Here is a 13,404-nt window from a genome sequence, read left to right as displayed (position 1 = left end):
GCAAGATAGTAAGAGCTGTTGGTTAAATAGGCACTTGCTATAAGAAAAAGGAGAAAGTAAATTTTTCTGGAAGAGGTAAATAAAAACTAGAAATAGAGGAATTTTATTGAAAGGGTCAAAATATGACTGACTGTATGACAATGAACTGATATCAGTGTAAGGAAGAAAGTTATTCTTTCTAAGTGTGGTAAATGTTAGTAATAATCAACAGTTTCAGGATGAAGACAAAAGGAAAAACACAAAAAGTGATATAATTGAAATATAGAAGCTTTTCTTCTCTTAAGGTATTTCTGTTGTACTATTAGTACAAAAAGGAAGCAGAATTTTGTGGTAAAGCTTTCATATTACTACTGTCCACTATGTTCTGGTCAATATGCTCCTAATGGAGTTAGTGTCTTTCTTGTTTTGTATTTTTTTTTTCTTATACACAAATACTTTGTCTAGGATCAAAATATTTTTGAAGTTACATCAGATAAGATTGAAATTGGTACCTCATTTTGCACACTAAACCAAAAAATCCCGACATAACACCTTTTACTACTCACATCTAAAAATATTCGGGTCTTTTTTGCCTTTTCTTCCTTGTTTGCCTGTGGATTTAAATACATCAAAACCAAAGTTTAAGACGAGGAAACAAATAAAGCAGCCATAAGTGTCAATTAACAGAAAATAAAGACCTCTAAAGTCAGGTTGTAAAAAATTCACAACTGCTTATCCAGATGCTGCAATGCTAGTATGAGTGTTGATTTTATCTTGTTGTAATTTGTTCATTTACATTTAAATTTTCTCTAAAAGTTTTCAACAAAGAAACAAACCCTAGAAAGAAAAAAACCGTATAAAAACAGCGACCTTCTTACCCACAAAACTAGGCTCTGTTTCACAAGAGTGTTAGCATGAAACTCTTTCCATAAACTCAGCTTTCACACGCTTGAAAACAATATTAGAATTTACTTTTAACTAAGGTCAGAATGGCTGAAGTCTCATCACTGTTCACTTTGAGCTATTCATACATGTACCTGGATTAGATAGGAAAACTACATTAAGTTGCACTTTTTAGATTTTGCTAATACAAATTTTAAAAATAATAATTCTTAAAATAATGTCTGCTTTAAGTTTGATATAAAGTAAAAATAGTGGCTTTTTTCCCCTGGTTTAAGAAAACCACAAACAAACCAACATAATTTTATGAGTTCTATAACTTTCAGAATTTGCCTAAGACATGGATCTGGTCTTATTTACACAGTTATTAAACATCATTCCTGTAAGTCAAGGAATAACTAGAACTTTTCAAACTTTGGCAATTGGATTTACTAGGACTGCAGCAAGATCATTTAGCATCAAACTTGATTTTCAAAGTTGGACAATGGCAAATAGCAATTTTCACTTCTGATACATCAATTAGGAGTGACTCTGTAAATCTAGGATGTAAATTTGTCCTATTTGTCACATGCAATGAAGTATATTAGGAAAAGCTAAACAAAGCAAAACTCCAGGGAATAATCAAAAAGCCCAAACAGAAAAAAAAGCCAATATACCCTTTCCTATAGTTCTGATTTCTAAAGCTGCATCTATTTAAAGTATCATGTTAATTGTTCAAATCAATATAATAATTTGACTTTTTAAGATGGAGTTCCAATTAAAAATAAATCTTTCTCCTTACCTAAATATTCCTTTCCAAATCTATCTAGTTCTCTAACCAATGATTCTTGTTGCTACATGATGTTTAATTTCTTTTAGCTCAAATGCTTTACTAGTGCAGAAAATTAACATCCTACTTATTACCCTATAGCACAATTTCATAAGGTTTCAAAATACCAGCCTGTGACTTTGCACAGATTTTCAGAGCACCACTGCATTACATCCTTCATACATGCTCTGTCATCATTTGCAGGAGAACTGCCACCTTCATGGATACCATTCGAATCAGCTGCTGGAATAAGTATAACCTGCATTTACAAACCAAGAACCTTTTGAAATCAGATCTAAATTCACAATCTTGTTACTAATCTTGAGTAAAAAAAACCAAAACAAAGCAACAAAAAAACCCCCAATATACTTATTGTGGAAAAGAGAAACTGCTAAGAAATTGACTGATTTTGTTAGGAATTACAGTAGTATTTGCTTTTCTTTGAATGTCAATCTTTCATAATAATATAATGAAATTTAAATTCTTAGTGTTAAAATAAGCATGAGATTTGACAAAATGCATCCAGGGACAGTAAAAGAGTTGTTTAATATTATTGTGAGGCTGTTCTCTACCACCTTTGAGTGGCTGGAGACATCAGGAGAGCTCCCTGATGACTGGAAAAAGGCAAATGTCACACTCATCTTCAAAGACAAGAAATAGGCTCTGGGGAATTACAGGCATAATCAGTGTTTTCTCACTCGATTGGAAACATTAATGGTTGAATGCAGATGATTAATCCCAGCCTCTGACATCACCAAAAAGTAGCAGCTTGAGTCTGGCTAAACACTACACATTTAAAAAATAAGGGCAGTGTGACATGACAGAAGTCATGAATAAGAAAGACATTTCTGGGACAAGCTCTTATAAATAACAAATAAATATGTAAAGTTAACAAAAACTGGGAAAAGACACTAAGGGAAGACAGCAGTAGAATATTTTAAGATGAAATAATGTGGTAAAGGGACAGAACTTGGAAGAGGGGGGAAAAATGGAATATAAGAAAAGGCAAACCATGTCTTCAAGTTTTTTGGGAACTGTTTGCATATGATCTGTGCAGCTTGGAGCAGGACAGTGAATCTGTTGCTAACCAATATGTGTGTAAGTCCTGCTTCTGTGATCAGGACAAACTTTAGTATTGAAGGTGGACAATCCCAACAAAACAAACTGGACAACTACAAGCAAATCAAACTAGGAACTGTGTCCAGGCTCATGAAGGACAAGATAATGAGGAGCAGTCAGTGCATTTAGTGCATTTAGTGAGGGAATTTGTGATCAGCCCAGTGAGCTTTCTGTGATGGGATAAATAAATTAGTGGATGAGGGGAGAGGTGGTTTAAGTGCCCTTCATCTTCAGAAAGATCTTTGACACAGTATCCTATGCACCCTTACAGCCAAGACGGGAAGTATGGGTTGCATGGGTGACTTGGAAAGTGGCTGACAAACCTTTTGGTCTGTTCACTGCTTTGAGTCAGCCTTGCTTTGAGTAGGTTGTTGGACTAGATGAGGTCTCCCTCAACAAAAATTATTCTACATATTAATTTAACATAAACTCTGACAGTATCAAATCAAGGGATAAAGTTTACCTTAAAAAATCATTAAAAAGAAGTATTTTTAATTGTCTCTTTAAAATTTAAGATGTTGAAATATCATACAGTTGAGAAGTGAATCACTGCTTGAAATGGCTTCAGATTTTGCCAAGTGCAGGTTTTCCTGTCATCTAGTTTCTATTTATTATCTACTCTTTGTTTTACACTTGCTATTTCAGTAAAATATTGTGTTCCTCACATGAAGCACTAACTAAATAGACATAGATTTCATTAAGTGAGCCCAGAAACCTTACAGTTGTAGGAGAACTAGAAGACATACACTTTCCCATTTATTTCAAGATCTGAAAGTTAATTCCACACTTCAAACACATTACGTTCTGTTCCTCTTTTTCATGATTGGGTGAAGCATTAGGAGCAGTATAAAACAAAGCACAGGAGGATTAGAATTTGACATTTAACTGCAAACAGTAGGATAGGTGGGACAGATATGTGCAACAAATTACCAGAGCAGTCAATTGGATGTATTGTTTTTTATGAGGTTTTTACAATGTGTATGAATAAGTGTGCTTGTAATAAAAGTATTTGGATAACATCAAGTCACTGCACACTTAGACTGTGGAGACTAGGTAAACAAGCAACAGAGCTGACTAAAAGAAAAAGGTATTTAAATACGGATGTGGGAACTCAGTACATCACTCCGGATGTCCAGAGCTACCGAGACAACCCTTGGGGGGCTCGGAGGCCCTGGAATGTTGCCAAAAGTACCTGGTGGCTTGACTTTGATCCTTTTAAAGAAATGACACCTGAAGGTGAGGAGATGAGAGAATTTCAGGTCTGAATGGTGAGGGGATGTTATTCACTTGTTAGAACTTAAGTTAGAATGCACTGTACAGGGGGGTTTTATGTGTTGTACAGGGGGGTCTAGAATTCTGTGCATGGATCAGGAGTCCCAAGATGGAGGAATTTGGGCGTGCCCTGTCCTTCTTCTTTCTTCTCCTTGGCATCCATGTTCAGGATGACGTTGGCATGTGTGGATTGGTTCATAGAAAGAGTACACTTGCCAACAAGGGCAGAAAGTATTGGGAAGTAAAGGTAAATATCTAATACGTAATTTTCATTATAAAAGAGACAACTGCCTCGTGGGCGGGGGAGAGTGCCTTTGGCTGTCTTGCTGATCAGACCTCGGCTGGACAGACAGAAAATCTTTGTAGATAAGAAATAATAAACTCGACTGAAGACCTAAAGCAAGAGTCCAGACTCCTTCTTCGAGAGCGCGGCCTACCCAGAACCACTTTTTCCCGTGCTGGGGCAGAGACAAGCAACAGCCGACCCCGGCATACGGAGACTGCCACAAAGGAAAACATCTGCTCTTTAAGTGCACCATTTCACACCTAAAAATTTTTAAAAAGAAATAATAATAATAATAAAAAACCCTTACTCATGAAAACAAAGACTTTCAAGCAACTCTTGTCCACCTTTCATCCTTAGTTGTGAAAAGGATTGTACTCCTTTTGGGGGCAAGCTAGTGTATATCCCCAGCTTTTAGCTACCTCATTGTTATCATTTAGTGGGAGAAAGCTGAGGAACTCACGTATCTGAACTTACATGTATGTCAAATTAGAAATTCCATGCTAGGTAAGAATAGAGACAATGTCTTCTTAAACATATATGATCATTTTGTAAGTAATACGATGTATTCTCTAAGGTAAACAAAAACACAACTTAATCCTTTTTCAGTTGGCCTTTTGAAAATTGTAAGTCTTGCCATGAAAAAATGTCTGATTTAGATACCATTAATTTTTTAGCAGGTACTGAAGTCACATAAAGGGTTATAACAATCAAAGATATGAATAGTGTTCAGTTCTGAGTAATTAAATACCTAGAAAATTACTTTTACTTGAAACTTCATAAAATTTTTGTGGAGCTCATTAATAGTAACATTTCTTCTAGAAAAGGTAGAAGTAGTACAGAGTAAGAGCATCTAATTTGTTGAATTCCCCTTTTATTTTGTTTTTCTGTGAATTTTGCTTTGCCAGTATGATGTGCTGAAAACTAACTGAATTATTAATAAGTTATAAACAACTAACTTTGGGGCTTTCTTTCCAATATATGTGACTTACACAGTTTTGCTGATAAGGCAGTGTGCTGTTGAAAGAATTGTAGGATTAAGTGTGAAACCTGAGATCAAACAGGTTTCCTCCACTGTATTTTCCTTAGGTGTGAAATGCAAATAGGCTTAAGACACAAAATCAAACTTGAGACAGCAAATGTGCCCTCAAAACATTTTTTGTCTCAGTTAAGCTAAACAGAAAAAAGAACACTTTAATTTTAGCTGAGCTTGCTGCTAAGAAAGGAAAGAAACAGGAAGAGTGATCCTAAAAGTTCATCATGATAAAGATCAGCTTCCATGAATTTAGACTTGGATTAGGAGAAGAATTTTTCATGCTAAATCAGTATTCTGGTAGGAAAAATATTTGCTATACTTTCTCCTCCAAACAGCTGAGTGATATCTTGGGAGGCAAATCTATTTCAAGGCTTTAGAAATCTAGTCCAAGGAAAAATAACAGGCTGGGTTTGTTTTACCCAGATTCTGCAGTACACTAAAACAGCATTTCTGTCCTGTCACCATTAAGTGCTGAATACTTGCTGAAAACCCCCATACCTCAAATTGCAGGTTAGAAAGATAAAAACTGGCCTGTCAGTTTTAGATGTGAAAGCTTCTGATTCTCTGTCCTTTCCATACAACCCATAGCAGAAGTGAATTTCTCCATATACATTTTGGAAAGAGGTACTCAATGAAATGTTTTAATAAAAGAATGAGAAAACTAGTATATATGGCAGGCACACTTTATAAAAACAGGTGACAAGACATTAGCAACTCTAACAGCATCAGTACAAATGAAATAGTGAAGTATTTTCAAATGACCAAGAAGAAAATATCACTCATTCTTGATGAGATTCTATTTGAAGTGAAAGAAGGCAAATACATGGAAAATAGTTTATCAAATTAAATCATGTTAGATCAAGCAAAAAAAGTGAAGATTCAGACTACAAGACCTCCTAGCACACCAAACCAAAAATTGCAGAGCATCCTACAGAAAGTTCTTGGTTTTGTACAGTGCATTCCACATGAGACTTGGAGACAGATGAGAGAACCTATCATAACAATGTTTTTGTCACTGCTTAATGTTATGACAATTCAGAATTTAACATTATAGATTTGCTATACAATTTTATTGATCCCCGCAGTCACTAATCAAAGCGAGTATATTTAAGAAAAGGTAAAGAATCCTGTCTGTTACAAAGGAAGCTTCTTACAGACCTACAACAGAAATAAAACAGCATTAAGTTCAAATCCAGAAGGACCTACTGGATATAGTTTGCTAAAAAACCACAAAAACAACAGTCTCATCAAGATATGAACATAATAAAGGCTTAGTACATAAATCTTTGAGATAACATCATATAGATGTTTTGAAAATCTCTTACAAAATTACTAAGTATATATCAGACTCATCTTGAAAAAAGACTTACAGTGTTTATGAAATCCAAGGATGAAATTATGAAAAAAGTAACATTTTACGCAGATGGACCATGTGTCATATACAGACATGTGTCATATACAGACATATACAGCAGAGAAGGACCTAGAAAGATCCCATAATAACACCTTGTCTATGATTTTAAAGATGAGTTGCCCATGCAGAAGATTAAATCTATCTTTAGATGCATCTTTATAAAGCCCTAAAGGAATGAGTTTCTCTCAATAACTGTGTTGATGGCAAGCAATCAGGCCATGATTTTTTGGCATTATGATGGAGGGCATACTTAACATTTGCATGAGCTGACATCAGGCTACTCAAAGTACAAAACCTTATTCCAGGAAGAACTTTGCAAACTTTCATTTTATGATAATATATAGAATTTCACAGAAAGAAACACCAAGCAAGCAATAAGGAAAACTTCACCCCCATAATTTCACCTTATAACTAAACTATTTTTTTGATATGTACTTGTATGAACATGAAAAATAGATTTAAATTGTAGTTTCACTTGTAATTGACCAAGTCCCACCAAGAGAGAAATAGAAACTTTTGTGAAATGTGAGGAGTAAAACTCACTCATTCTTAGTCCAGGGATTCTCAATCTAAGGAATCAGGTAATTTTATTAAAATATGGATTTTTCTTTCATGATGAAGAATTCAGCTTGCTCTTCTGGAACAAGCATACATCAATTGTGCAATCATGCCCTGTTCTGAACTGTTGAAGGATGATTATTAAAAATGACCCTTCCTTCCTACCGTTATATGAATTGTTTTACCTGCATGGATACCACATGCAATGGTTTGTGTCAATGTGACTATAGGATGAAGAAATATGGATTATAGAAATGCACAAGAAACAGGACTGTAGAGTGACAACAAGATTTAATAATGTTTTTCTGTTCAAGAGGATGAAACAACTGGTTTATAATCTGCTGCTATGGCTGCAGGATCTTACTGCAAAAATAGAAGGTATAAAGTATTGGGAGACACCAAAATGTGCAACAGTAAGGGACTATTAGAAGACTCTGTGTAGAAAGATTGTTGTATCCAAGGTCCTCTACACTAAGACTTGCTCTCGTGTGTCCTGTTGCACAGGCTTCACAAAGACCACAAGGACATAAGTAGCAAAAGGCCTCAGCAAAAAAAGGCTGAGACCTATGAGATAGCTATGCACAGGATCCCTGTTCCTGCACAGAGTAGGCTGAAAGAGGATTACAGTGGTTCCCAAATATAGAAACAGCTTGGAATAATGGAATAAAAGAGTCAGTTTGAGTGGGTAATATTTAGCTCCTCTGAGCAAAACTATGGAAATATAATTAATGATTTTTCAGATGTTCTGTAACAATCTGTGTGTGCCTGAGGGCTTGATGATGAAGACATTGACTAAGATGAGATTTAGTGGGAAAGACTTGGTAAAGACAGTGCAAGCCTGATATCCCTAGTTTCAATCTAAGTTCCTATGACATTAGGCATTACGTTCATCTTTGCTACAAATGCACTATCTTTAGGGTTTTTTTTCTGTTTGTTTGATTTTGGAAGAAGACCACTTGGTCTTTTTGCTTTATCATTTCTTTATGTTTAATTCAACATAAAAAAAAATACTGGATCAAATAAACTTCCTCAATACCTGGCCTGGATGTTGATGGCTATTTTACAAAAGGAGTTGGTATCACTTTTTGAAGTATCAACAAATAAATATATGAGTTCAGCAAATATAAAAGCCATCCACACAATAAACCAAGACTCACAACATTTCACAAGTTTTATAGGTTTATGGATAATTTATTTTACTGATTGAAGTATTTGCTTATTAAACTTTTTTATTCTCAAACTTCATGATAATGATAATTCCTGATATAGCATTTCACAAGTGTGATTTTGCTTTTGCTTAAACACTATTCATTAAAAGGTGGATTATTTTATAAGAAGAATATATTCTTTGAAGGACAACTTTCAAGTATTGAAAACCATATGCTGTAAAGCTCTCATGGCTTATCAGAACTTAAATACTGTTCTTTCTAAGTCTTACTTGGTTAGAAAATTACCTGCGTATTACTGAGTTACAGTTCTCAGATTATTTACTCCATGGTGTAATGCTCCATGGTATAAAAGTACAATATATCAGAATGTGAGCCTGCGGATGTTACAATGGACCAAAGAATTTTCTATGAAGTGCATTGCCCTTCCAGTAATGTGAATATGCAATATACACTCTCCTAATGCTAAATTACTTAAAATACAATTTGAATATATGATTAATCATTATGTCTACATAATTTTTCTATGTTTAATATTTAATTAAAATACACATCAAAATATCAAAATATCAAAATATTCCCACTTTTTAATTATATCATTGCAGTCTATATGGTTTCTCTAAGGTAGTCATTGTCCTTGCCTGGAAGGTTTTTACCGACATTAAAACTCAAGTCTTTACAGATTTATAGAAGCAAAATAAGAAACCTTTTCAGATACTGCTCCACTATAGTCTTTAAAACAAGACTATAAATTTCCTGATAAATCTTGCCATTACATTAGTGGGAGGTAGGTGGGTAAGAGTACCAAGATTATTCTAATAAATCATGAGTATGTTTGTACAAATAAAAGATCGGTATGCTTCCATGCTGAAATTGGTATGCTTTCCATGACTGAAAACTGTGGACTAATTGGAAATGGAATAACCACTAATTCAGATTTGACTTTCTTATCTTAGCTTATCATCGGCTTAGGTAAATATTAGTCATCCAGAAAATTTGGGTAAAACTATTATATTTTTAAGCCAAAATGATTTCCCCCCCCCCCCCCCCCCAAATTAGTTCATTAAAACAGCAAAACTATTTATTCCTTTTAAGACACAAACTTTCATGACATAATTAATGTTTTCTGTAGCTCAGACTGAGATGAAAAATTGTTTCAGTCTGGAGAGTCCTTGTTCTACAAATACACGTCAGTCTCTCAGTGTTGTTAGACATTACAAAAATAAAACAGAAAAGATATGTTTTGAGTATAAGCAAGGGAAACAAAAGATAAAACAACCTTATTATCACATCAGTTCAATTTGTAGCAAAGGTATGTGTTGAGTCTCTCTAAAATCTCCCTTTATTGCCTGCTATTCACCTTGGATATTTTCTACAGGATAGTTATAATTTAAAAAGCCCCTTCAGGGCTCTTGTGCTTCTGAAAAGGATGTGTAAAAGAGTATGTCTCTGAAAATAAATATCTGCAACCAGCATCCTACCTTAGACTACGTGTCAATATGCGCTCACTTGGTATTCAGAGACTGCATCTAATTTAGACCTGAAGGCGACACAAGTGAGTAATATTTGCAGCAACAAAACAGTATTCAAGCTACAGAGGAACCAATTTATTAGTTAAAAAGGACATCAGCTGGAGAACTACAGCATCCCTTGTTTTCTTGGTACTATAATCTTTCCTTTTCTTAAGGATCCAAGAATGAAATTCCATGCGTCTTCCATGTAAAAGAACAAAAGTACAAGCCTTACACCATCTAACTTGTTTTGATAAAAAGACACCTGTGAGATGGCCTGGCTTATATGCACAAATGAAAAAAATTTCTCAAGTTAAAGGAATTGTCCCGGTATAAAAATGTGCATGAAAACAGACAAAAAATGGGTGTTATAATTAAGGTATTACAAAATAAGAGACTATGAACTATTAACTAAGAATAATCAAAGGGACATTATGATTTAGAAGTTGATATAACTATTCCAGAATTTCAGACAGAAGCTGCTATGTATATCTTTATTTTAAAATCTTTATTTATGATTGGGTGAGGGGATGGAGTGTACTCTCAGCAAGTTTGCAGATGACACCAAGATGGGTGGAAGGCACTACAGAGGGATCTGGACAGACTGGATCAATGGGCTAAAGCCATTGATGATGTTCAACAAGATCAAGTGTTGGGTCCTGCACTTGGGTCACAAGAAGTCCATGCAGAGCTACAGAGTGCGGAAACAATATCTGGAAATCTGCCTAGAGGAAAAGAGCGTGGCAGTGCTGGTTAACAGCAGTGGAACATGAGCTGGAATGGGCCCAGGTGGCCAAAGAAAGCCAATGGCATCCTGGCCAGTATCAGAAACTGTGGCCAGCAGGACCAGGGCAGTGATCATCCTGTTGCACTCAGCATTGGCGAGGCTACACCTCCAAATCTTTATTCAGGCTTGGGCTCCTCACTACGAGAAAGGTTACACCTCATTTCCTCAGCCCACAGCTGCAATGGGGGACTTGCATTCATTTTTTGGCAAGCAGGTGTCTAATCCTTCTCTCACCAGAGAAGGATGAAATCACCCTTGGTAAAGTTCACAGACAGACTCACTATTTCCTCAGAATGATTCCTATTCACCCTGTCTCTTTGTCCTATTTGGAAAGGAAGTGGATACGCACAAATATTCTGTAACTCACGGGTGTGCTAAAATGGGTGAAAACTTTTGAGAAGAGTTAATAATGTGGATGTGTTCTCACAACGAAAAACATAACTTGCAGTTTTGTCCTAGAACAACTTCAATATTTTCTCAGCTCCAGCCTGAAGCAATTTACAAAATAATCATTGTGAAGCAGACTCCTGTGCCCTATATTGACCTGTCTCTGTCCTGTGGGCAGGAAAACATGTTATTGCCATGAAAACATAATATTACTTCAAGAAACTACATTGAACTTCACAGTAATAGCAATAAATTTCCCAAGCATATTTTTTGTCTTCCTTTATAAACTTCTACCCCACAACTTTTTAGAGTGTGTTGCACTTTATGAAACAGGAGGATTGGAAATAATTACACAGCTTATGAAATCCTCTTCCATCAAGTTGCAGTATCCATGGCACCACCATTACATATCCCTGACCACTACACACATTAGTAGGAGCTTTAAAGTTGATGGATGAGACCAACAGGCCAATAATAACGACCCACAGGAAGCTGGCAAGACTGAATGTTTTAGATTTGTACATCAAATTTGAGTAATTTGCTAAACAAAATGCTTTGTTATATACCTACTGAGACTAATCTTTTGTGGCTCCACCTCAGAGGAAACATTTAGACAGGATACGCCGTCAACTGTGTGGCATTCTAAAAAGCTATAAGAATTCACAGGTTCAATTTTAAATACATACATACATAGATACATACAAGTGAATGGTTTCTGACTCATGGATAAAGCTGCAGCATTTTGAATGACATTAGTCCATAAAAGGCAGGAGCCCATGTAAACGGTTCAGTTGACTATATCATAAAAGAGCCAATGTACATTATTAACAAAATATAAATGAAGTTATGCTTTCTTTTGTGAAGTATTGAGTATTAGAGTATCTGGCATATACCGTGGAATCATCATTTTCATATGTTCCTTTGTTTAAATAGCTTTCCTTATCTGGCTATCATCCAGCCCTCATATTACTAATTTATTCTAATTAAATTTAATAGAATATTCAGCTATGTTAAACAAGTTTATTTGTCCATCTGTAACAGTATTTTCTTGTCCCTTTCCATAACTTGACTGTTGACATAAATTTGTTAGTTCTATTTATTTCAGAATGCAAAGCTCTCAGGACAGAGAAAAAAGAAATTTTCATTAAGAAATTTCACAATAATGCACTATTAGTGTCTATGATGTTCTGGGTAAAAGTCCCAAGTAAATTTTTTCAGTCATCTACTCATTATTGTGTGGTGACTGTTATTGTCTGCTGCCAATTAAAATAATTCATAGAAATAATTGCTTCAACAAGAAGTACCACTTTTACAAATTCATTATTTTTGTCAAATCATACTGATAGCAACTGCATTTCACATATAAAAAAGAGCAAATAGGAAGAGAAAAAAAATCTCACCTTGCATATTCTTTATATTCCTTGATATATTAGGAACTGAGGCATGAATATGCCATCAGAAGAATGTGCAGAAAAATCAAAGTATTTTAAGATTAAACAGTTGAAACTTAATATTGAATAAACAATTTATGTTATTACTAAAATATTAAAAATATTCAAGTAATTATTGGTCACTTAATTTTCTTTGTGAAAAATTCATTTCCCTGCTACAGAAAGCACAAAAGTACACAGAACAGTGCGAGGGCATTTCCTTGTACAAAATGCTTGTCATATTACAGATGCCACAAGAAATACTTAAAGAGTCTAGCAACAGTAATCATAGTAATAACAGATCTATTGCCTTAGGAAAACACAGTTTAAAAAATCTGGTCAGACCAGTGTGCAAGAAGCTGTAAGTAATGCATTGATGGCATTACATGGCCTATTGCTTGGAGAACACCGCTTGAGGAAAAGTCTTCTAATAATACCATCCCACAGACTGACTTTGCTGCCTTGCTTTTATCACTTGAGTTATTTTATTTCACTCATCTATATGACTTTTCCTAATGAAGTTTGAAAGCAATCTCCCCTTGAATACAATTGAAATTATTTAATCCATTTTTCTCTTGAACCCAAAATGTAGGAGTTATAAAACTTAAAATTACCTTTCAACAACTCTGATAAAAGAACAACCCATCTAACACAAATACTTCAGTATCTACAAACAATCATAAAAATAGATTTCCACAGCCTGCAACACTGAAAATGAAGCCATATCCATTCTTTATGGCTTGTTACAGCCAAA

At 34.9% G+C, this 13,404-nt stretch overlaps 1 protein-coding gene across 5 annotated transcripts in view; it reads right to left on the bottom strand.

Moving 5' to 3' along the window:
* Positions 1-13,404, bottom strand: part of RALYL (RALY RNA binding protein like) — a 376,689-nt gene that overhangs the window by 173,759 nt on the left and 189,526 nt on the right. The gene's annotated exons all lie outside the window — the stretch shown is intronic.

The sequence above is a fragment of the Passer domesticus genome, chromosome 1 (assembly GCF_036417665.1).
Source record: "Passer domesticus isolate bPasDom1 chromosome 1, bPasDom1.hap1, whole genome shotgun sequence".
Taxonomy (NCBI): Eukaryota; Metazoa; Chordata; class Aves; order Passeriformes; family Passeridae; genus Passer; species Passer domesticus.
Note: the sequence above shows the minus strand (reverse complement) of the source record. Positions and strands in the feature narration are given on the sequence as shown.